This window comes from Lethenteron reissneri, chromosome 17 (genome assembly GCF_015708825.2).
Source record: "Lethenteron reissneri isolate LAM-NWPU_2019-01 chromosome 17, ASM1570882v1, whole genome shotgun sequence".
Taxonomy (NCBI): domain Eukaryota; kingdom Metazoa; phylum Chordata; class Hyperoartia; order Petromyzontiformes; family Petromyzontidae; genus Lethenteron; species Lethenteron reissneri.
In genome coordinates this window covers 14263155-14288936 of record NC_083795.1, presented here as the reverse complement: position 1 = coordinate 14288936, position 25782 = coordinate 14263155, and the positions used below count along the sequence as shown (strand labels likewise).

The 25782-nt window shown below is 55.1% G+C and overlaps 1 protein-coding gene across 2 annotated transcripts in view; it reads right to left on the bottom strand.

Moving 5' to 3' along the window:
* LOC133343533 (RNA-binding protein 20-like) overlaps positions 1 to 25782 on the bottom strand; it is a 74531-nt gene that overhangs the window by 31257 nt on the left and 17492 nt on the right. Inside the window, exon 1 of one of the 2 annotated variants that reach the window (XM_061553207.1) lies at positions 7056 to 7157. The exons of the other annotated variant lie outside the window; for it this stretch is intronic. The gene's annotated coding sequence lies outside the window, so the exon portion shown is untranslated. Of the gene's footprint in view, positions 1 to 7055; positions 7158 to 25782 lie in introns of those variants that run through there. 2 annotated transcript variants of the gene reach the window in all.

The following is a 25782-nucleotide window of genomic DNA, read 5'->3' as shown; positions in this document are numbered from 1 at the left end:
GTCACATAGTCACTTTAAGATGTATTCTTGTTCATGTTTTTATTTCATGTTTTAGTTTGTTGCGGTTGCACCCGATTCAAGAGCCGAATGGCTCACAGGGCTATACCAAATAAATGAAAAACTGAAAAAAAAACTGCGATGCCATCACCCGGCACGCGTTAAAACAGCGCTCTCACTGCCGCGGAACGCCGCGATTAAATCAGCGTAGACGGTCACGGGCCCCGCAGGGTCCGCGTCTGGAAGGCCGCACCTGCCGTGCCGGGCCCCGCCGAGCTCCGAGGGCTTTGGGGCTCCTCTCGTGGCTCTGCCTTGACCGTATCAGGTGCCGCCTTTTGGCTCGAGACTTACAGCTGCCGCAGCACCAGCTTAGTCCGCGTGGCCCTTCAATCCCTGCGCCAGCAAACAGGGCCGATGTTGGTATTAGGTAACCACCCGCAGATTAGGGCCCTCAACAGATTCGACGGATTCTAAATCACCCGGCAATGTTTTTTTTTTAACTATGAGGCTGTCGCTAGCTTTCACGGTTTGAGAAGGGGGCGGCTCGCTGGATGCTCGACATTAAGATGGCAGTGCTTCCAGGGATAAAGAATTTTTTATATAACCCGAGGAAGTTCGTTGCCCGGGGTGGGGGCTTTTGTCGAGAGTTATGTGGGTTGAGTGGACGCAGTGGGTGGATCGCTAATCTCATTGTGCGGCGGCGGCCACCTGTCTTTAGATGAGACAATCGTCAACGTTGAAAATGGATAGTCCAGTAAGTGAGTCATCATCCCCCGTGTAGCCTCTTCGACTCGAGCAGCGAGTGCTGTTAGTGAGCACCTATTAAGGCTGGAATGCGTGTATGTTGAAGGTCTTTCGCACCGTGCGCAGCCAACCGTGCTCATCGGAGGCATGGTGCACAAGTGGTTGGCGTGGTCAGCACCACGCCCGGCCACCTTTGTGTCCCAAGTGGCAAGGTTTGCACAACGCAACAGGTACTCATTTCAAGCTGAGTCGACCTAAGGAAGGCCCAGGACCGGTTTAGTCAATCATCACTGGTGTTGGCTGTGAGTGGGAATCGAACTCGGTTCGCCGAGTTGGCAGCGCAGCGCGATGAATTCTGCACGACCGCTCCGCACAACTGCACAGACACAGCAATGTATGTTCATTCGATTCACAAATGTGTCTGACTTGCATTTTTTTGCAAATCATCACATCTGTAATTTCCCGAACGTCCGATTAGCACGGTTGGCTACGTACGGTGAAAAAGAAGTACAACATACATACTCTTTGGTTCTTTCGGTAAAGTCACGTAGTATGAATTCCTGCAGTCACGAAAGCTTCAAATCAAGATTCGTGGAAATCACCGAGTCCCCGCAGGTGAAATTAAACGTGTTCCCAAGTTCAACGCGAGAGAGGAAATCTGGCGGAGGGCGATATTGAAGCCCTAAAAGTAAAGAACATCTCCGAACGCTGCACACCGCGTGAATAATAATTATTAGCGCCACTCTGCAAAATAAATTCTCGCACCGCCGCCGCATTTCATTCAGAAATAACCAATCTCGCACGCAGAGGAGCTACGGCGAGTCAACTCAAGCGGCAGAGGCCACGCGGGAGCCTCTCTCCCTCCACGCGACCACGGAGAGATAAGAGGACCAATCACGAAGAGAAACAACAGCTGCGCAAAGCGGCGAGGCAGGAATGGAAATGCGGGGCAGGTGGGAGGAGTAGGAGGGGGAGGAGCGCCCAATTCACGCTCGGGACGGGGAGGGGGGCAGCGCCGGTCCATTGTGGTGGCGGTGTCGAGGCACGTGTCCGAATTCCTGCGGAGCATCGTTAGGCACCCCTCCCCCCCGTCTTGGGAGTTAATCGTTGTGTCGCCTGCGCTTCCGTCCGTCCGACCCCGGGGTTCGGTTACCACTCGCGCACGGAGGGGGAGGCGAAGTTGGTGACGATGGCGGCGCTGTGCGGGTATTGCGAGACCGGCTCTCGGTTGGCAAGGGCACCTGACGGCGATAATTGATGAGCAGATGAATGTTGGTGGTGTTTGCTTCATTGTGGCCGCACTGGCATGGAGATCTTTAATACTTCAAGATGGGCGGGTGGTGTGTGTCCCGGCATGGAGATGGGTGGTGTGTGTATCCCCAGCATGGAGATGGGTGGTGTGTGTCCCCAGCATGGAGATGGGTGGTGTGTGTGTCTCCAGCATGGAGATGGGTGGTGTGTGTCCCCAGCATGGAGATGGGTTGTGTGTGTCCCCAGCATGGAGATGGGTTGTGTGTGTCCCCAGCATGGAGATGGGTGGTGTGTGGCCCCAGCGTGGAGATGGGTGGTGTGTGTGTGTCCAGCATGGAGATGGGTGGTGTGTGTCCCCACCATGGAGATGGGTGGTGTATGTCCCCAGCATGGAGGCGGGTGGTGTGTATCCCCAGCATGGAGTCTGTTGTGAGAAAAAATAAACTCCTTAAAATAAGTGTTTTTTTAAAACTTCGTTTAACTCACGGTCGAGAAGTACGTCAATGGCGCCTGAGACTACACGTGGCGCCTGCTTCTTTGGCGAAGCGATTCGAGAGTTTAGAGACCGTGGCGTTTTTGACCCACACACAAATATGTATAAATAATAAAGCGTCCATACAAAATGTCAATTGCTTTAAAGTAGCGAATTAATTGATTTTGCTAGAGGCATGCATTATCACCGGATCTGAGTATGTGTGCAACATTTGGAATTGATTGGACAACAGGAAGTAGACACATTTTTGATTACAAAATTTGACTACGACACAGGAATCAAGTTAAGTAAAACCGTTGAAAAAGATCACTTTCCGTGGTCAATCCACTGCTGAATGAAGCCCTTCCCAAGTCACCACCAACTCTCACGAGCATGCGATGTAACAATCCGTTCAGGAACTGCACATTAACTGATTTGGAATAATTCCCTGATTGAGCCAGAAAGCGACAAGACGGGTTTTCAGGAGGATCCTGCCACATTGGGATGGTTGCCTGATTCCAGGAATGAGAGAGCATCACGCATACGAGGGTGGTGACAATGAAAAAAAAAACATTCGCACAGATTCACGAATCCACTGCTATATTTGCATCTCAATAGCCGGACTCGCAGCCCCAATGCGACATTAATGCCCGGTAGTCACAGGTAGGATCCCGTCCGGACACGGACCGGGCTCCAACCGGCTTAGCTTCCAAGCTCTAGCGAGACCCGGCATGGTCACGATCTGCTCGCCGCTGTATCTGTGAATAGTGCCGTACGTTTATTTATAATCGCAGCCCTTTGACCACCCACTACTGGATGTTATTTGCCCATGCTTGACCAAGCAGGTCGTGCTAATTCTTACCAGCGGTACGAGCGTGAGAGCGCTCTGTCGCCGGTGGCTTTGGAACTCCCTCCCATAGACTCTTCTCCCGCTGCGAGACTCTCCCCACGTTTCCCAAGTTCCCGCCACCTCGCTCAATCCAAGACGCACACTCGCTCCCGTGAGCTGCACCATCACGATAAAGCGCCCTGGGCCCATTGTCCGGCGTTCCGTGACGAGTTCCGTGACGAGTCGCGGGACGCCCTCACCTCAACTGCAGCCCGGATCGACATTTCAAAGCAGCACATTCATTTGTGCACTTTTTGTATTCTTTATATAGGTATTTTTTTGTGTATTATTTAGTTATCAAACTTGTATAATGTTGTACAGTGAACCCTCGCTATCCGCGAGTTCTGGGTTCGCGAGTTTAGCATATGATAAAATGTTTACCAATTTTTTATATTTGTAAAAAAAAAATCCATATTTGTCACCCGCCGGAGCCCCCAGTATTCGCGAGTGTGCGCAGCGCCAGATCACCACCGCCGGGGAGGAGCGCGCAGAACGCTGCTACCTGTGCAGCTGTCTGCGAAGATGAGGCACGACCCCTCGGCTGCCCGCTTCGTCCTCAAGTCTCGCAGTCGTCCCGCTCTGTACTCGCTGTCGTGCGCGTTTACTTCATGTTGTACATACTGGTAGGAACCTTCTGGTTACACCAGCCCACAGGGGATTATTGTGTCCGTCCGTCCGTCGTGCAGGGAGGGGCTGGGTGGGGAGGGGCTGGGTGGGGAGGGTGGGGCTGGGTGGGGAGGGTGGGGAGGGGCTGGGTGGGGAGGGTGGGGCTGGGTGGGGGGGTGGGAGGGTTGGGGCTGGGTGGGGAGGGGCTGGTCACCCCGTGGTGCCCTTATAAAACGCAACGTTTAACCTACTCACGCCGGCTTGTGCCCGCCCTCACAGTCGGGCATATTTGCGGAATGCACCACGCTGCCGTTGACCCTGGCCATTGACCGAGCAACCCAACGTTCCTACCAGCTCCTTCCGCAGGAATGTGTTTAATTGCCCCCTTGATCGTGGGTTGCCAAGCGTTCGACGAGGGGGGAAAGTGCGTCCGCTGAAAACAATGCGGGAGAAGGTGATGCGTTTGAGTGCGAGGGTAAAAGCGGGTCGATGGGTTAGATGCCGGTGAGGGTGCGTCGGCGGTAGGTCGACACTTTGGTGTAAACGAGTCGACTGCGAGGTCCATTTGAAAGAACGCGAATGCAATCGGGCAAAGTGTTGCGGCTCTCGCTACTGAGGGTGCTAAAATGATGACAACTGTGATGGCGTTGTTATCAAACACCTGCCCCTCCCGAGGGGTCATCCTCCTGAATTCCTCACCATCACCACCGCATCCGTCGTCGTCAGATCATTAACATCATCATCAAAGGTAATTAAAAACACATTGTTCTTCATAGTTTATTATTTATTGTAGTCATTGTTATTAAACCTTTACCATTTCCACCCAACGTTCACTCGTACCAGGAATGTAACCCCATTTTTCCCGTTGAACAAGGGTCCTGCATTCGCGAATTCTGCATTCACGAGCGTTTTCAAGAACCTAACCCTCGTGGCTTCTTTGTATTTTTTGAAATCTTAAAAAAAATGTTATCAAGTTATTAATTTTATTTAAAAAATTATATTTTACTCCTACATATTTTTTTCACGCGGTTTTTCTGTTCTACCAAGTTCCATTAAAAAAAAAGATTTACGTCAATTTCCCATACTCCCACCTGGCCAAGGGCAGCCCCAAAGATATTAATATCTTGTCTCAGCAGGCCGTGACGTTACGTAAGGCGCGCGCGCGCCGCGAGGGCCACGGGCGCTGCCGGGGGGGGGGGGGGGGAGATGGCACCAGCCGAGGGCGCGCCGCCCTCGGTCGAGCGCGACTCTCTTCGCGCTCCGTGCGCGACGCGGCGGCGTCCTCCGGGCTCCGCGAGCATCTCGGTTCGGGGCGGCCAAGCGGCTCGGCGAGGGCTACCACGAGGCACCTCGCGGTGGCCGGCGGTGGGGGGGGGGGCGCTATCGGGGCGAACGGACGCCGCTGAGTTTCTCTGCGGCCCCCGGGGTGATCGTGACCGCAGGTGGGCGCGCGGGAGGGGTGTAATGGACGGACGCAGCTGCGGGAGGTCCTGGCGACACTCCAGACGGCGCACCACGGGGCCGACGGATACGGCTCGGCGTAAGCGGCCGCGTGCGCGCGTCGCAGACAAACATCCCGCACGCCGTGACGTGCCGTTGGATAACGAGGATGGGGTCCTCGACCGTCAGTCCTGGTGGCCCCCCGCGGGAAGTTCTGCGAGGTTGCACGAGTCACCTTGGCTCGAGCGCGACGTGCGAGTGGGCGAGCGAGACCTGAGCCGGTCCTGGGTCCCCCCCCACCCCAATTCCTTCACCAACCCGCACCGACCAGCGTGGTGAGGTCGGGTGAAACGAGTCCCATGGCCTACATGGTGTGGGGAGGCCTTCGTCCAGCAGTGGATTGACAGAGGGGCCGTACATTACATTACCGATGCAATTTAAGCAGTTACAAGCTGCTGCACAAGCCTGATGATTGTCATACCGGTTGCACGTGTGGTACGTCGGTTTTCATGACCACCGTGATTCGTAATGGGTAACGATGGTTCATATGGGTTAGGTCGTGTGCGAGTATGATGCCAACTTGTGCTGTGCCCCCTCCACCACCCGATACAGGCAAACAAAGCAATATGTCACGTGGACAAACGTGCACAAATCATTTTGTGCTTGAACAAACCGGTTACGTTAAAGAAGCAACTTCTTAATTGCTAAATGTTGCTTGAACTGGAGTTGAACAAATTGAGCTTCAGGATGAGTATCGTTACTTCATCTGCAGTCATCAAACCAAAAAAAATGTAGTTTTTTTTGTCATGTTCAACTATCGTTTCATTAATTTCATGCACGTATGTTGAACTTCTTTCGCACCCTTATGTAGATACCCATGCTAATCGGAGGCGCGGAATGCGCGTTGACCGCGTTTGTCAGCGATAATCATTCTACCAATCAGTATACCGGTACCGAGGACAGCTGGTGGGAGGCTGCTTGGATTCAAAACGATGGAATGAAGAGGTCGAGGCGAGGGCAGGGTGGAGCGCTCTTAGCAAGATGGACAATAACAACGATGCTTCTGAGCAGGATCGTCTTGCCGAGTCTCAACACCACTTCAGGAAACTCGCAGTGAAGCCTTTTCCCGATTCCTGCCACACCGGACGCTCCCACGTTACCAAATATGCAACCCAGCACTTCCACAAAGCCACCGCTACAAAACGATCCACTAAAAAACGCAGCACTCTTGGCCCCGACGGTCCACGAATGAAGAGAAAATGCAAAAATCTCGAGGCAAGCGTCCGATGACAAACGACGCCATCGCGCGTCACTGACAGCAAGAAAACGCAGCAAACACACCACGGGGCAGTGGTTTGTAACATTTCACGCCTTGACGTCAATTCTTTACCAACATTCGACGCAAAAAAACATTTGCGGAAATAATTTCGCAAAGGGAACATCGACGTCAAATTCGCGGCCACGTGTCCAGCCGTCAAGCACAACATAACTTGCCATCAACGAACTGCGCTCGACGCCGCCGCTCGCTCAACGCAGTTCGGACTCCACACGCACACATTGTATCAACACCGGCTCGACTTAGCTAAACAAATCGTTTAAACACTGCCACTCGAGAAAGCCCCATCTCCCGGACACGTGAGCCCACTGCCGTCATACCTGAAGGATTAGCCCGTCGACGAGGAGGAGACGTCGGGATGGTGGCCGCCGTCACCGCGACGCGTCCTGTCACCGCACGCGCCGTCGTCACCACCCGTCACTCACGTGGCACGGCGCGAGACCGAGACGCACGGGGAGGTGCCGCCGGTGGTGGGGAGTGTCCCCTTACCGAGGGCACAGCTGCCCTCCTAAACACGGCTTAACTCGACCAGGCCCGGCTAAGCCAGGCACAGCCCGGCACAGGGAAAGCGGATAAGCGATGGTGCTAAACGCGGCGTCCGGCGGACACCGATAAAGGGTGCCACGATGCTGCCGCCGCCACCGCTGCTGCCGCCGCCGCTGCTGCTGCTCCCCACTCAAGCTGCGTCTCTCTCCTCCTTGTGCCACCACCGCGACGCTTTGAGCCCAGCTTCTATTTTTTTTCCCTGTGGCCACCCTCCTCTTCCTCCTCCCTCCTGGTTAATGAAATCCCCTGGAGGTGACCCAACTTTGCCCCCCCCCCCACTCTCTGCCGCCACCCCCCCCCCCAAGTGGACCACGTGGCGCTGCCCACTGGAGGGTCATCTAATTTAAAACGCGCTTGCTTGCGGAGGCAGCCATCTGTTTGTACATAAATTAGCGTGGCGTGGCTCGGGGGTGAGGAGGTGGTGTCCGTGGGGCTCCTGGAGCCACAGACCCCCCGTGGATTTGAGGGCTCTGCTTCCCAATAACACTAGGCAGGGGTTGAGGACGGGGAGGGGGGGTTGGTGGGGGGCACAAGGAACATTCTTTAACGATGATGGAGAAAACATCACCTCCCCGCGGTACTTTAGTTTAATGGTACGTACAGGCACGCAGACATACGCGCGTATATTTATGAGCAGGTGAGAAGAGTCTGGTTTTCAATACCGTGTGTGTGAGTAGATATTTACATACACGCGACTGGGTTCAAATAAAAGGTGAGCTCAACGTCAGTGACGGAATGACAAATATAGAACGTGCCAAGAAGGACCGGCCTTGTTGAGGCAGAGTCTGGGGTCTAACCGGTGCCCCGCGGGCTGCGTGGGTTACATGGAGTGCGAGACTTGAGTGGTGGTGCAGCGGTTATCACGCCACGCTCTGGGCCTGGGGACGCAAGTTCGATTCCAGGCCACTGATCAGTATGGTGAAGTATGGTCAAACAACCCGCATGACCGACACTGCGTGCAAAGGCCTTCATCCAGAAGTGGATTGACAACGGCTTTTAGGTACCAATATTATTATTACTATGCCACCATGGTCAACCATCACTCCAACCACGCTAAGCCATCACTGTCATAATTCTGTATTTAACCATCATAACTATAACCAAGGCTTAATGTCACCCACATCTGTCCGGTTCAGTGACCATAAACATGCACCGGCACACCACATCCAGGATACCTCGCACAATGGCTGCTGCGTCCACTGGCAATATATGTGACACGGACTCCAATCTAACAGTGACCCTGAACTCCAGTCTCCCAGTGACACTGAACTCCAGTCACCCACTGACCCTGAAACAGCTGGGTGACACATAAATCATAAAACACAACAGAAACCACCCGATCTGCACCCGATCCACAAGGCATACAGTCATTCCACACAACGTCTCAATTCACGCTTGAATAACAACACAAACAACAGGGCTGGGTGACTGGCCGGCCGGCTGGGTGCGACCCTAAGACTTGGTGCCAGCACGGCGCTGCTGGCACGGGAGCGTCCGCGCCGCTCGTGATTGTGTCAGTCTGGCCACTTTGCGCGAGTGATGGAGGAGGGTGTGACGAGGCGCGCACACGGGGAAGGCGACACCGCCGTTCGCGCCCGACAAGCGCCGCCTCGGCTCCCTCGCGGCCCCAGCAGCAGCGCGTTCGCAGCTCGTTTGCGGAGTTTTGCGGTCAGAACCCCTTGCGGCCGCCCTGGTTATCGCCGACGTGCATGTTCACCGTAAACAAACCGATTGATGTAATTCGCAAGAGGAGGCCATTTTTGTGCTATCGTCATGGCCAAAATGTAATAAATTCGAAAGACTATGGGTTTACACAGCAGCGATCATCCCCTCCCCCATCACCTACTGGCGGACTAACGTTCACTTGTAGGCCAGGCGCCGAAGAATCACCTTGTGACGCACACAGACAGCTGCCACTGGGAGTGCCCTTTTTTAATGTCTTGAAGCGTAAGTCGCTCATCGCGGGTAAAGCGCCCCGAGACGTGAAGGAGGGTGGCTCTATCGGTCACGTGACTCAAGGGCCCTTGGCCACGCGGTCTCCACGCCGTCGACGGTTCGGGGTCTCGTGGCTACGCAGCGAGCGGGGCCCCCGTGGACTCAACACGGGGATCGCTGCGCCTCGGATTTCGGGCGATCTGCCACCTCCTTCACCTCTTCCATCTCCCTGCTCGCTCTCCCCGTCCCGAGCGTTTATCGTTGCTGATTCGCAGCCAAGAAAGTGCCTCGCCGATAGCGAAAGTCTGAGCTTGGCCCAAGGGCAGAGATTCTCAATTCGCCGGGGTGAGTGATCGCGGCTCATGTTCAGCTGCGGCAAGCGGAGGTGGTGGCCAAGGGCGGGGAAAGCTGCACAGGGGAGCGGCGGCGCAGCGGTTAGCGCACTGCGCTAATCGAAGCCGATTCACGCTCACGGACAACATGGGTGACGACCGGTCTGTGCCTCTCCTAGGTCCACTCAGCCTTAAAACGAGTACCTGGTGCGTAAACATCCTCGCTGGGGAGACAAAGGCGATCGGGCGTGGTGCTGGCTACCCACCCCCCTCACGTGTCACGTGCTGACCTTCAACGGCCCTCGCGAACAGCACTTGCCCCAAGAGTCTGTCGAGGCTATACGGCAGGAGCGTGATGAGTGTGGGAGCAGGGGGTGGCCTTGGCTGGCCCTCCCTGGTGGCCAAAAGCTACGAGTTTGGGGCCCCTCTTGAGAATCACCAAGAGGGAAAGAGTTGAGGCCGACAGTTTGGAGAAAGTTTCTCTCCAAGTTTGTCAACGCAAAAGAAAGAATATTTGGAGCTGTGACTTAATCAAATATGAGCCATCCTTGTGATGTGTTAACAATATATAGTTTTTCATATATATATAGTTCCGTTGATTATTCAAAAGAAGCATTGGCATGTTACAGTTAAATGTTTGAGACGAGCATTTCTGTCGAAAGGGTTTGTAGGAGCCATGCTGTGATAATTGTGAAATAATGTATTCCTAAAGGATAGGCTCATTTGTTTTGGCTATTATTGCTAGTGTGTAACTCTAACGTAGCTATTTAGATATTTAGTTTTGGAAGTAATAGTTTCTTTTTACCTGTAAAAAAACGTTATGTAACTAAACGTAATTTGCTTTGAATGGCAGCAGTAACTTGGTGAAAAGAACATTGGACATAGCACTCCGTTTCCGGGATATTTATTTCACAAGATACACGTAAATTATATTGCAAAGAGGTACTACTACAGAGCTTTAGTGGCTATATTTTGCGAAGACGGAGCGCCCCTGCAACGTCAAATGACGTGATTAGTCAAGAGGAACCACGCTATATAATAGCCGAGGTGCCACCGTGCGAGACAAATCAAATATTGGGGCCCCACCTGACCAATTCCCGCACCCCCTGAGCTGACAATGTCGTCACTACACCACTCCTATACGGGGGGGATCTTGGTCATTGTCTCAGTGCGTGGGATCTATGTGTATGTATATGTGTAATCTACGTGTGTGTAGGTGTATGTATATGGGGAGCGGTAGTGTAGTGGTTAGCGCGCTGCGCTGCGCTACGAACCCGGCCACCCGGGTTCGATTCCTGCTCACGGCCTACACCAGTGACGATTATCTGAACCGGTCCTGGGCCTCGCCTAGGTCGACTCAGCCTCAAATTAGTACCTGGTGCGATGTGTAAACATCGCGACTAGGGAGACAAAGGCGGCCGGGCGTGGTGTTGGCCACCCATCCCGTCGTGTGCCGTGCCGGCCTTCATAGGTGTTCGCTAACAGCACTTGCCCGTACAGTCTGTTAAGGCTATATGGGGGATCTTTGTCTTGTTTTGTATATGTGTAATCTACGTGAGTGTGTGTATATAGAGGTCCCATGTTCATATTCTTGGTTCTTTGGGTAAAGTCACGTAGATAGAAATTCCTGCAGTCACGAAAGTTTTAAGTCAAAAGGTCCCATGTTGTGAGTTTGTGTCTCTGTATCGCTACGTCTGTGCGTCTGTCCCGCATAGTCTGACATCCCCCCCCCCCACCAGCCCTCCGTGCCGTCGACTCCCTGCGCAAATCCAGCCATCTGCTCTTGCCTACGATCGACTTTGCCTCTTCCCTATGAAATGAACATGACCGCTGTGGTCTGTACAGCGCCCTGAGTTCGCGCCAGATAAATCAACATTGCATCGTATTGTATAGACTCAGACACCCAAATACTCACAAAGCGACCCACAGAATCGTACCAGAGACCTAATGGACTTGCATATAGGACTCAGACTCACACAGAGGCCCATAAACTCACATAGAGATCGATGAGCTGCTGCCCCTGTTCCAGTCGAGGCTCAAGACCTTCAACATCTTGATTGAGACTGGAGGAATCCGATGAGCTATGAAGCTCTTGCTTTCGTCTCTACCTCCGGCCGTGGCTGACTAACTCCACCCTCACCACCCCCCACCCCCCATCACCACCCCCCTAGAACACACGGGCCCAGAGTCTACACAGCGCCTTGAGATGTATGCGGAACATAGAGATTGACGTGACCCCCTCTAATCACAGTGACCGCTACATCCGTTGTATACGCTATATGTACTCATGTGTAAAAAAAACCCCCATCAAATATTGAACCGAATCCCGACCCAGAATCTTGGGAATCCATCGAACCGTCGATGAGAGTGAATCGTTTCATCCATGCAGAGCATGTTACCGATGCATCGATTGGTTAAACACCCTTTACAGATATATTGCGACGCGGGGTGATGAATAGTGGGTGATAATCGATGATTTACGGCGTGAGCAATGAGGTGCTAATGCCACGTGGTGCTGTTGACGAGCAGGGCGACGCAAACGAGAGACGACTCCAAGCAGCCGATACAAATAAAATAACAAAAATCATCGATTTTTAAATCGAAACGCAACGCCACCGACAGTCACGTTTAATCGATTGTTTTGTCCCACCAGTCACTCCAACTCATTATTTTCAAAATCTCAGCACATTCGTCGATAACACCGTGGCCTAAAAGGGAACACCATATATTTATGTATGTAAAAAAACATTGGCGACGTTTCGGGCAATGAGCCTACTTCACAACGCCACTTGCCAACGTCGTGTCACCTATCCGTTCCCATTCTACTCAAGACAGAACGCCAGACACGTGGTCCATTGTGCGAGCTAGGTTTGACCGACGTAAACATCAACCCCATAGGCGTGTACCGTTGTGTACATACACAGACGGGTTACCAGCAACATGTAAATATATCTCAGCTGAGCCCTCGAGCAGAGAGGGCAATGGGAACCCCTGCTGGGGTGGAGGCAGAGTTGACACGGTGGCGCAGTGTTCACACGGCAAGGGACGCTGCTCCGATGTTCGCTCCAACATTCATACAAATCGAGACGACAGCTACTGCTCGTCTGGTTCATATGCACCAGAGGTTCATATGAATCAGGAAGTTCGTATGAATCAGAGGTTCATATGCACCAGAGGTTCATATTGGTCGTGAGAGTCTACGCATGAAGTCACAGAGAGGTCTTACTACGTAACTATTGGGGAGCAGAGTGGCGCAGTGGACTCAACTGGAAACTTGGTTTACCGCCCTGCCCTAATCACGGCGACCCGAGTTCGATTCCCGGCCACGGCTGACGTGAAGTGGCGAGTGACATCCGAACCGGTCCTGAGCCCTCCCAGGCGAACTTCCACCAACCCGCGCCGCAGCAGCGTGCAGTATGGTCAAGCGACCTCCGTGGTGGACACCGCGTGGGGATAGCGAGCTCCATCCGGCAGCTCATGGAGCTGTCTGCTCTCTTCAGGCGGTGCAATAATAAGGCGCGTCAAGGAGGCTGTTAAATACAACTTAGCGTTTAAAATGACACGTGTGCCTCGCTACATGCGGGTTCAGATAGCTGCCAACCCATACGGTTTACCCCGTATTCTTGTACAGGGAAATTGAGTTTTTAAGTCCAGAGGCGTACAGCAGTTTCAATACGGGCAACAACACAGACGCGTCTATTTGTGTTTCTCCCTTGTGATGGGACTTTGCAGGATGCACGTTGAGATGTATACGGGGCACGGGGTGACCAATAAGGTCTGAATTTGTCTGTAATAAGGTAAGGGCACTGATGAGGGGTTGACAGGTTTGAGTTCGGTTTGTGTGACTTCCCGTATATGGGGCTAACCTATTTGTAGCCAACATTCGATACGCACAGCACGCGGTGCGAATTCGCCCGTATGAGGCTTAGGTGGGCATGTGCGTGCCTCTGCAGTCGTATGCGCCCCAGTACGAGTTAGGCACGCACTCGTTCCGTGCGGTCTCGCTTTGCGCGTGCGGCCCATTTTTTTGGAACGCATCTACCACCATAAAAAGCGACGAAAGCCGGCAAGTTCCACGCACCTGCACTGCATGCCGAACTTCTTCCGCGCCGTACGTAGCCAACCGTGCTCATCGAAGGGATGCGGGGCAAGGACAACACTAAATCCCGTTCCGCTGCAATGCAGATCTTCATATACAGTCGCGATGTGGCAGAGATATCAGGGGGCTGGCGTTAAGAGATATTACATTTAATTTAATTCATGCTTTGACGCAATTATATTGATGTCCAATGCGGAGTGAATGTTGTTAGTCGACTGCTGAGTAGAATGAATGGCTTGCGCACCGCGTGGGAACGTCCTGTTCAGAGAGAGGACGCTGACTGTCCTTTGTCGCGTTGTGATGACGCATCGATTAAGTTTAATCGATTACAGTCGAGTATTTGTTTTACATTGTGGTGAGTGTAGCGGCCTCTAGTGGCTGGGAGGGGGGGTGATCACACGAACAGGTGAAATACACCCATTATATTGGGTTTTTGAGTTCGATCGCGTAAATATAAATAATGTCGTTAAACCCAACACGTAAACAGAACGTGCACGTGCACGTTCTGTTTGCGTGACAAACCTTACTAATTGGCTGTGTTGGGTGGTGGCGGGTTTAACGGCACATTTATATTTACGCGATCTAACCCAAAAAAACTACATTATGGATATTGGTCGCGAAAGCCTACGAGTTAAACTGAAATATGACACCGTATTATAGCGTGGCTTTTTCATACCCGGTTCGCGAACCTTTATAATCTGATATGAACCGTTGGCTCATCTGTAAACGTCCCCATCGCCCGGTGTTCAGTACGAAATGAAGTCAGCATCATGCGGCAGTCTCCCCCAGGGCCCCACAGCTGCCCTCTCGTGGCTCCGCGCTGCCCTCTCGTGGCTCCGCGCTGCCCTCTCGTGGCTCCGCGCTGCCCTCTAGTGACGAGCGCGGCCAGTGTCCCTCCCGCAGCCCCGAGGCAGGGGGCGCTGCTGCTGGGGCCTGAAGGCGAGAAGCCACCACCAGCAGCGACGAGCCCAGGCAAACACCAGCCCCAACCCTCGTCCACTCTCACTCGCCAGAGCCCTAGCCCAGCAGCCCCCAACCACTATCACTACCAGAGCCCTAGCCCCCCAGCCCCCAACCACTATCACTACCAGAGCCCTAGCCCCCCAGCCCCCAACCACTATCACTACCAGAGCCCTAGCCCACTAGCCCCCAACCACTATCACTACCAGAGCCCTAGCCCCCCAGCCCCCAACCACTATCACTACCAGAGCCCTAGCCCACTAGCCCCCAACCACTATCACTACCAGAGCCCTAGCCCCCCAGCCCCCAACCACTATCACTACCAGAGCCCTAGCCCACTAGCCCCCAACCACTATCACTACCAGAGCCCTAGCCCACCAGCCACCAACCACTATCACTACCAGAGCCCTAGCCCACCAGCCCCCAACCACTATCACTACCAGAGCCCTAGCCCACCAGTCACCAACCACTATCACTACCAGAGCCCTAGCCCACCAGTCACCAACCACTATCACTACCAGAGCCCTAGCCCCCCAGCCACCAACCACTATCACTACCAGAGCCCTAGCCCACCAGCCACCAGCCACTATCACTACCAGAGCCCTAGCCCACCAGCCACCAGCCACTATCACTACCAGAGCCCTAGCCCCCCAGCCACCAACCACTATCACTACCAGAGCCCTAGCCCACCAGCCCCCAACCACTATCACTACCAGAGCCCTAGCCCACCAGCCACCAGCCACTATCACTACCAGAGCCCTAGCCCACCAACCACTATCACTACCAGAGCCCTAGCCCACCAACCACTATCACTACCAGAGCCCTAGCCCACCAACCACTATCACTACCAGAGCCCTAGCCCCCCAGCCCCCAACCACTATCACTACCAGAGCCCTAGCCCACCAGCCCCCAACCACTATCACTACCAGAGCCCTAGCCCACCAGCCCCCAGCCACTATCACTACCAGAGCCCTAGCCCACCAACCACCAACCACTATCACTACCAGAGCCCTAGCCCACCAGCCCCCAACCACTATCACTACCAGAGCCCTAGCCCACCAGCCCCCAACCACTATCACTACCAGAGCCCTAGCCCACCAGCCCCCAACCACTATCACTACCAGAGCCCTAGCCCACCAGCCACCAACCACTATCACTACCAGAGCCCTAGCCCCCCAGCCACCAACCACTATCACTACCAGAGCCCTAGCCCACCAGCCCCCAACCACTATCACTACCAGAGCCCTAGCCCCCCAGCCACCAACCACTATCACTACCAGAGCCCTAGCCCACCAGCCACCAACCACTATCACTACCAGAGCCCTAGCCCACCAGCCCCCAACCACTATCACTACCAGAGCCCTAGCCCACCAGCCCCCAACCACTATCACTACCAGAGCCCTAGCCCCCCAGCCACCAACCACTATCACTACCAGAGCCCTAGCCCCCTAGCCCCCAGCCACTATCACTACCAGAGCCCTAGCCCACCAACCACCAACCACTATCACTACCAGAGCCCTAGCCCCCCAGCCACCAACCACTATCACTACCAGAGCCCTAGCCCCCCAGCCACCAACCACTATCACTACCAGAGCCCTAGCCCCCTAGCCCCCAGCCACTATCACTACCAGAGCCCTAGCCCACCAACCACCAACCACTATCACTACCAGAGCCCTAGCACACCAGCCCCCAGCCACTATCACTACCAGAGCCCTAGCCCCCCAGCCCCCAACCACTATCACTACCAGAGCCCTAGCCCACCAGCCCCCAACCACTATCACTATCAGAGCCCTAGCCCACCAGTCACCAACCACTATCACTACCAGAGCCCTAGCCCCCCAGCCCCCAACCACTATCACTACCAGAGCCCTAGCCCACCAGCCCCCAACCACTATCACTACCAGAGCCCTAGCCCCCCAGCCACCAACCACTATCACTACCAGAGCCCTAGCCCACCAGCCCCCAACCACTATCACTACCAGAGCCCTAGCCCACCACCACTATCACTACCAGAGCCCTAGCCCACCAGTCACCAACCACTATCACTACCAGAGCCCTAGCTCCCCAGCCACCAACCACTATCACTATCAGAGCCCTAGCCCACCAGTCACCAACCACTATCACTACCAGAGCCCTAGCCCACCAGTCACCAACCACTATCACTACCAGAGCCCTAGCCCACCAGTCACCAACCACTATCACTACCAGAGCCCTAGCCCCCCAGCCACCAACCACTATCACTACCAGAGCCCTAGCCCACCAGTCACCAACCACTATCACTACCAGAGCCCTAGCCCACCAGTCACCAACCACTATCACTACCAGAGCCCTAGCCCACCAGTCACCAACCACTATCACTACCAGAGCCCTAGCCCACCAGTCACCAACCACTATCACTACCAGAGCCCTAGCCCACCAGCCCCCAACCACTATCACTACCAGAGCCCTAGCCCACCAGCCCCCAACCACTATCACTACCAGAGCCCTAGCCCACCAGCCCCCAACCACTATCACTACCAGAGCCCTAGCCCACCACCACTATCACTACCAGAGCCCTAGCCCCAGTCACCAACCACTATCACTACCAGAGCCCTAGTCCCCCAGCCCCCAACCACTATCACTACCAGAGCCCTAGCCCACCAGCCCCCAACCACTATCACTACCAGAGCCCTAGCCCACCAGCCCACCAACCACTATCACTACCAGAGACCTAGCCCACCAGCCACCAGCCACTATCACTACCAGAGCCCTAGCCCACCAGCCACCAGCCACTATCACTACCAGAGCCCTAGCCCACCAGCCACTATCACTACCAGAGCCCTAGCCCACCAGCCACTATCACTACCAGAACCCTAGCCCACCAGCCACTATCACTACCAGAGCCCTAGCCCACTAGCCCCCAACCACTATCACTACCAGAGCCCTAGCCCACCAGCCCCCAACCACTATCACTACCAGAGCCCTAGCCCACCAGCCCCCAACCACTATCACTACCAGAGCCCTAGCCCACCAGCCCCCAACCACTATCACTACCAGAGCCCTAGCCCCCCAGCCCCCAACCACTATCACTACCAGAGCCCTAGCCCACTAGCCCCCAACCACTATCACTACCAGAGCCCTAGCCCACCAGCCACCAACCACTATCACTACCAGAGCCCTAGCCCACCAGCCCCCAACCACTATCACTACCAGAGCCCTAGCCCACCAGTCACCAACCACTATCACTACCAGAGCCCTAGCCCACCAGTCACCAACCACTATCACTACCAGAGCCCTAGCCCCCCAGCCACCAACCACTATCACTACCAGAGCCCTAGCCCACCAGCCACCAGCCACTATCACTACCAGAGCCCTAGCCCACCAGCCACCAGCCACTATCACTACCAGAGCCCTAGCCCCCCAGCCACCAACCACTATCACTACCAGAGCCCTAGCCCACCAGCCCCCAACCACTATCACTACCAGAGCCCTAGCCCACCAGCCACCAGCCACTATCACTACCAGAGCCCTAGCCCACCAACCACTATCACTACCAGAGCCCTAGCCCACCAACCACTATCACTACCAGAGCCCTAGCCCACCAACCACTATCACTACCAGAGCCCTAGCCCCCCAGCCCCCAACCACTATCACTACCAGAGCCCTAGCCCACCAGCCCCCAACCACTATCACTACCAGAGCCCTAGCCCACCAGCCCCCAGCCACTATCACTACCAGAGCCCTAGCCCACCAACCACCAACCACTATCACTACCAGAGCCCTAGCCCACCAGCCCCCAACCACTATCACTACCAGAGCCCTAGCCCACCAGCCCCCAACCACTATCACTACCAGAGCCCTAGCCCACCAGCCCCCAACCACTATCACTACCAGAGCCCTAGCCCACCAGCCACCAACCACTATCACTACCAGATCCCTAGCCCCCCAGCCACCAACCACTATCACTACCAGAGCCCTAGCCCACCAGCCCCCAACCACTATCACTACCAGAGCCCTAGCCCCCCAGCCACCAACCACTATCACTACCAGAGCCCTAGCCCACCAGCCACCAACCACTATCACTACCAGAGCCCTAGCCCACCAGCCCCCAACCACTATCACTACCAGAGCCCTAGCCCACCAGCCCCCAACCACTATCACTACCAGAGCCCTAGCCCCCCAGCCACCAACCACTATCACTACCAGAGCCCTAGCCCCTACCCCCTAGCCCCCAGCCACTATCACTACCAGAGCCCTAGCCCACCAACCACCAACCACTATCACTACCAGAGCCCTAGCCCCCAGCCACCAACCACTATCACTACCAGAGCCCTAGCCCCCCAGCCACCAACCACTATCACTACCAGAGCCCTAGCCCCCTAGCCCCCAGCCACTATCACTACAGAGCCCTAGCCCACCAACCACCAACCACTATCACTACCAGAGCCCTAGCACACCAGCCCCCAGCCACTATCACTACCAGAGCCCTAGCCCCCCAGCCCCCAACCACTATCACTACCAGAGCCCTAGCCCACCAGCCCCCAACCACTATCACTATCAGAGCCCTAGCCCACCAGTCACCAACCACTATCACTACCAGAGCCCTAGCCCCCCAGCCCCCAACCACTATCACTACCAGAGCCCTAGCCCACCAGCCCCCAACCACTATCACTACCAGAGCCCTAGCCCCCCAGCCACCAACCACTATCACTACCAGAGCCCTAGCCCACCAGCCCCCAACCACTATCACTACCAGAGCCCTAGCCCACCACCACTATCACTACCAGAGCCCTAGCCCACCAGTCACCAACCACTATCACTACCAGAGCCCTAGCCCCCCAGCCACCAACCACTATCACTATCAGAGCCCTAGCCCACCAGTCACCAACCACTATCACTACCAGAGCCCTAGCCCACCAGTCACCAACCACTATCACTACCAGAGCCCTAGCCCACCAGTCACCAACCACTATCACTACCAGAGCCCTAGCCCCCCAGCCACCAACCACTATCACTACCAGAGCCCTAGCCCACCAGTCACCAACCACTATCACTACCAGAGCCCTAGCCCACCAGTCACCAACCACTATCACTACCAGAGCCCTAGCCCACCAGTCACCAACCACTATCACTACCAGAGCCCTAGCCCACCAGTCACCAACCACTATCACTACCAGAGCCCTAGCCCACCAGCCCCCAACCACTATCACTACCAGAGCCCTAGCCCACCAGCCCCCAACCACTATCACTACCAGAGCCCTAGCCCACCAGCCCCCAACCACTATCACTACCAGAGCCCTAGCCCACCACCACTATCACTACCAGAGCCCTAGCCCACCAGTCACCAACCACTATCACTACCAGAGCCCTAGTCCCCCAGCCCCCAACCACTATCACTACCAGAGCCCTAGCCCACCAGCCCCCAACCACTATCACTACCAGAGCCCTAGCCCACCAGCCCACCAACCACTATCACTACCAGAGACCTAGCCCACCAGCCACCAGCCACTATCACTACCAGAGCCCTAGCCCACCAGCCACCAGCCACTATCACTACCAGAGCCCTAGCCCACCAGCCACTATCACTACCAGAGCCCTAGCCCACCAGCCACTATCACTACCAGAACCCTAGCCCACCAGCCACTATCACTACCAGAGCCCTAGCCCACTAGCCCCCAACCACTATCACTACCAGAGCCCTAGCCCACCAGCCCCAACCACTATCACTACCCTAGCCCCCAACCACTATCACTACCAGAGCCCTAGCCCACCAGCCCCAACCACTATCACTACCAGAGCCCTAGCCCCCCAGCCCCCAACCACTATCACTACCAGAGCCCTAGCCCCCCAGCCCCCAACCACTATCACTACCAGAGCCCTAGCCCACCAGCCCCCAACCACTATCACTACCAGAGCCCTAGCCCCCCAGCCCCCAACCACTATCACTACCAGAGCCCTAGCCCACCAGCCCCCAACCACTATCACTACCAGAGCCCTAGCCCACCAGCCCCCAACCACTATCACTACCAGAGCCCTAGCCCACCAGCCCCCAACCACTATCACTACCAGAGCCCTAGCCCACCAGTCACCAACCACTATCACTACCAGAGCCCTAGCCCACCAGCCACCAGCCACTATCACTACCAGAGCCCTAGCCCACCAGCCCCCAACCACTATCACTACCAGAGCCTTAGCCCACCAGCCACTATCACTACCAGAGCCCTAGCCCACCAGCCCCCAACCACTATCACTACCAGAGCCCTAGCCCACCAGCCCCCAACCACTATCACTACCAGAGCCCTAGCCCCCCAGCCCCCAACCACTATCACTACCAGAGCCCTAGCCCACCAGCCCCCAACCACTATCACTACCAGAGCCCTAGCCCACCAGCCCCCAACCACTATCACTACCAGAGCCTTAGCCCACCAGCCCCCAACCACTATCACTACCAGAGCCCTAGCCCCCCAGCCCCCAACCACTATCACTACCAGAGCCCTAGCCCACCAGTCACCAACCACTATCGCTACCAGAGCCCTAGCCCACCAGCCCCCAACCACTATCACTACCAGAGCCCTAGCCCAACAGTCACCAACCACTATCACTACCAGAGCCCTAGCCCACCAGCCCCCAACCACTATCACTACCAGAGCCCTAGCCCACCAGCCACTATCACTACCAGAGCCCTAGTCCACTAGTCACTATCACTAGCCACTAGGCTATACCCTAACCCACCAGCCAACAGCCACGGTCCCGAACCAACTAGCCACCAGCCACTAACCCTATCCGAAATAAACTAGCCATGACAAAACGAGCCGAACCCTAGCCAAATAGCCAACCTGCCACGAGTAACAGCCCACCCCTAACCAACTAACCAGCGGCCAATACAAATCCTCTCACGGCCAATACAAATCCTCTCACTGATCAAAATCTTCACTAGATAGCCAACCAAGCACTGTCCCTAACATACACCAAATAGCAAAACCAGCCACTGGCACCAGCTCTACACCTAACCATCCAATCACACAGCCACTAGTGCGAGCCCTCACCACCTCGCCGACTGCCCAACCAGCGAACCAGCCACCGGAACGAGCGCTCTCGTTGACGCTGACACCAACGCTGACACCAAATCCTTGCTGTGTTTCATTTGCATCTTTGTTTCTGTAAATGCGCTGCCTCCTCGCGTACCTCTGATTTCTTCTCGGGGTCCCCTTTCACCCACATCGGGGGAAACATGTCACGCCGATTAAAAAAAAAACCGAGGGGAAAAGACATTTTGCCGAGAGTGCGAATTGAGCCATTGCGCGTGACACGTGTTCGTGACAGGGGGTGAAAGAGATTCGCAAGACTCGAGCGCGTGGCATTTCACACCGCACATGTAACACATCGTCCCCAGCCACTCAATTCCCCAACACGCGCACCCACCCATCCACCCGCACACTCGGACACACTCATACACTCACAGGCACTTACCCATCCACGCACTCAAACACACACGCGCGCACTCCCACTAATATTCACACGCGCGACGCACACAGACACTCACCCACAAACACACTCACACGCACGAGTATACAGACATAGGCTCATGCTCACTCGCACCACACAAAAAATAAAATAATCCTAGGCCCACCCACATGGAGAGTTGGCGCAAGTGTTGTTAGCGAGCACCTATTAAAGTTGGCAGCGAGCACGTGCGGGAGGGGGGTTTAAGGGTGGTGTGTAGGTGTGGCGAACGCCACGCTCGGCCGCCCCGGCGCCTTTGTCTCCCCATCGATGATGCTTACATAACTGGGGTAAGGTTGAGTCTATCTGCTGGATGTTATGCACGTACACACACACGCTATCATGACAGAGACGAATAGCACAGGAGCTGCATCATCCTTCACGCGTGCCATTGCCAAACCCCGAGTTGCCTTCTGTAGCAAAACACTCGCGTTTCCTCCCATCTCGTCCAATGATGGGGGGGGGGGGCAAGCTCCCAGCGGTATCCGTTCACCGAGTCTGCAAAGTGGTCGCGTTGAAGTCATGTGCCACTTCTGTGGACCGTACCAGGTACAGTGAGGGAAAAAAGTATTTGATCCCCTGCTGATTTTGTACGTCTGCCCACTGACAAAGAAATGATCAGTCAGTAATTTTAATGGTAGGTTTATTTGAACAGTGAGAGACAGAATAATAACAACAAAATCCAGAAAAACGCATGTCAAAAATGTTAGAAATTGATTTGCATTTTAATGAGGGAAATAAGTATTTGACCCCTCTGCAAAACATGACTTAGTACTTGTGGCAAAACCCTTGTTGGCAATCACAGAGGTCAGACGTTCCTTGCAGTTGGCCACCAGGTTTGCACACATCTCAGGAGGGATATTGTCCCACTTCTCTTTGCAGATTTTCTCCAAGTCATTAAGGTTTCGAGGCTGACGTTTGGCAACTCGAACCTTCAGCTCCCTCCACAGATTTTCTATGAGATTAAGGTCTGGAGACTGGCTAGGCCACTCCAGGACCTTAATATGCTTCTTCTTGAGCCACTCCTTTGTTGCCTTGGCCGTGTGTTTTGGGTCATTGTCGTGCTGGAATACCCATCCACGACCCATTTTCAATGCCCTGGCTGAGGGAAGGAGGTTTTCACCCAAGATTTGATGGTATATGGCCCAGTCCATCGTCCCTTTGATGCGGTGAAGTTGTCCTGTCCCCTTAGCAGAAAAACACCCCCAAAGCATAATGTTTCCACCTCCATGTTTGACGGTGAGGATGGTGTTCTTGGAGTCATAGGCAGCATTCCTCCTCCAAACACGGCGAGTTGAGTTGATGCCAAAGAGCTCCATTTTGGTCTCATCTGACCACAACACTTTCACCCAGTTGTCCTCTGAATCATTCAGATGTTCATTGGCAAACTTCAGACTGGGCATGTATATGTGCTTTCTTGAGCAGGGGGACCTTGCGGGCACTGCAGGATTTCAGTCCTTCACGGCATAGTGTGTTACCAACTGTTTTCTTGGTGACTATGGTCCCAGCTGCCTTGAGATCATTGACAAGATCCTCCCGTGTAGTTCTGGGCTGATTCCTCACCGTTCTCATGATCATTGCAACTCCACGAGGTGAGATATTGCATGGAGCCCCAGGCCGAGGGAGATTAACAGTTATTTTGTGTTTCTTCCATTTGCGAATAATCGCACCTTCTCACCAAGCTGCTTGGCGATGGTCTTGTAGCCCATTCCAGCCTTGTTTAGATCTACAATCTTGTTCCTGACATCCTTGGAGAGCTCTTTGGTCTTGGCCATGGTGGAGAGTTTGGAATCTGATTGATTGATTTCTTCTGTGAACAGGTGTCTTTTATACAGGTAACAAGCTGAGATTAGGAGCACTCTCATTAAGTGTGTGCTCCTGGGAGCCAGACATCTTTCTGATTGAGAGGGGGTCAAATACTTATTTCCCTCATTAAAATTCAAATCAATTTATTATTATTTTTGACATGCGTTTTTTGGATTTTGTTGTTGTTATTCTGTCTCTCACTGTTCAAATAAACCTACCATTCAAATTATAGACTGATCATTTCTTTGTCAGTGGGCAAACGTACAAAATCAGCAGGGGATCAAATACTTTTTCCCTCACTGTAGCACTTGGCACGGGAAGAGAGTCTGCATGAAAGGGTGGCGCGCGAGTGAACGTGCCATTCGTACAAACAGGGGCCGTCTGGAGCGCTGCAGGACGCGGCTGCCGAGATGGAACACGTCTCGCCTCCTTCTTCTTGGTACCAAGCGGCTTTACACGACGGTGTCTTTGTTGTGTGGCAGGCGCCGGCAGTGGCGTTGTGGAGTTGCCACCTCGGCCCCTGCGATGCTTTTGCCGTTCTAACAAAGCAGCGCTCCGCACACAACGCGCCCGTGCGGCTCTCGATCACAGTGCAAGGCACCGTGATTCATAGCTGCACACTGACATAAAGAAGACAAAGTTCCTAATCCCCGCCGCCGTGTAGCCTCACACAGACTGCTGGGGCAAGGGCTGTTGGCGAGAGTCTACGAAGGCGGCTCTCACCGGAGCACGAGGGAGGAAGTGAAGCTGCCGGCACGGTCGCCTTTGTCTCCCCAGTACTGATTTCTACAGACAACACCCCCCCACTGCTCTATGTGTGCGTGTTCAACTTTTAACGCCGTGCACGTAGTGGACCGTGCCAATCGGGGAGTGCGGGGGAGGGGAAGGACAACACGAGTGAAGGCATCCCCACCCTGTGTCTGCTGGGGAGCGTGTTTGAGCATACTTCACCATGCTGGTCAATGCGGGTTGGTGAAGGTTGGGGGAGGCGGTGGAGGAGGCTCCAGGACCTCGTGAGACAAGTCACCGCTGACGGCAGCCATCATCCGCATTTAGACTGCGGCGCAGTGATTTTAGTGCGTCACGTAATCGCGGCAGGGCGAGACCCCGTCCAAGAAATCGAGTGAGGCGGTCACACACACACACGACACACGGTGAGGCGGTCACACACACACACGACACACGGTGAGGCGGTCACACACACACACGACACACGGTGAGGCGGTCACACGACACACACGACACACACGGTCGTAATGCGACCAGGCCACGTCCCAGGCCGCGCAATGGAACACCAACCTCAATGCGCTCACAGGCGACGGAACGCCTCACCTGGGCCACCCTCACCTCACCCACCCTCACCTGGGCCACCCTCACCTGGGCCACCCTCACCTGGGCCACCCTCACCTGGGCCACCCTCACCTCACCCACCCTCACCTGGGCCACCCTCACCTGGGCCACCCTCACCTGGGCCACCCTCACCTGGGCCACTGTCACCTGGGCCACCCTCACCTCACCCACCCTCACCTGGGCCACCCTCACCTGGGCCACCCTCACCTGGGCCACCCTCACCTGGGCCACCCTCACCTCACCCACCCTCACCCACCCTCACCTCACCCACCCTCACCTGGGCCACCCTCACCTGGGCCACCCTTACTTGGGCCACCCTCACCTAGGCCACTCTCACCCGGGCCACCCTCACCTGGGCCACCCTCACCTCACCCACCCTCACCTCACCCACCCTCACCTCACCCACCCTCACCTGGGCCACCCTCACCTCAACCACCCTCATCTCACCCACCCTCACCTGGGCCACCCTCACCTCACCCACCCTCACCTCACCCACCCTCACCTCACCCACCCTCACCTCACCCACCCTCACCCACC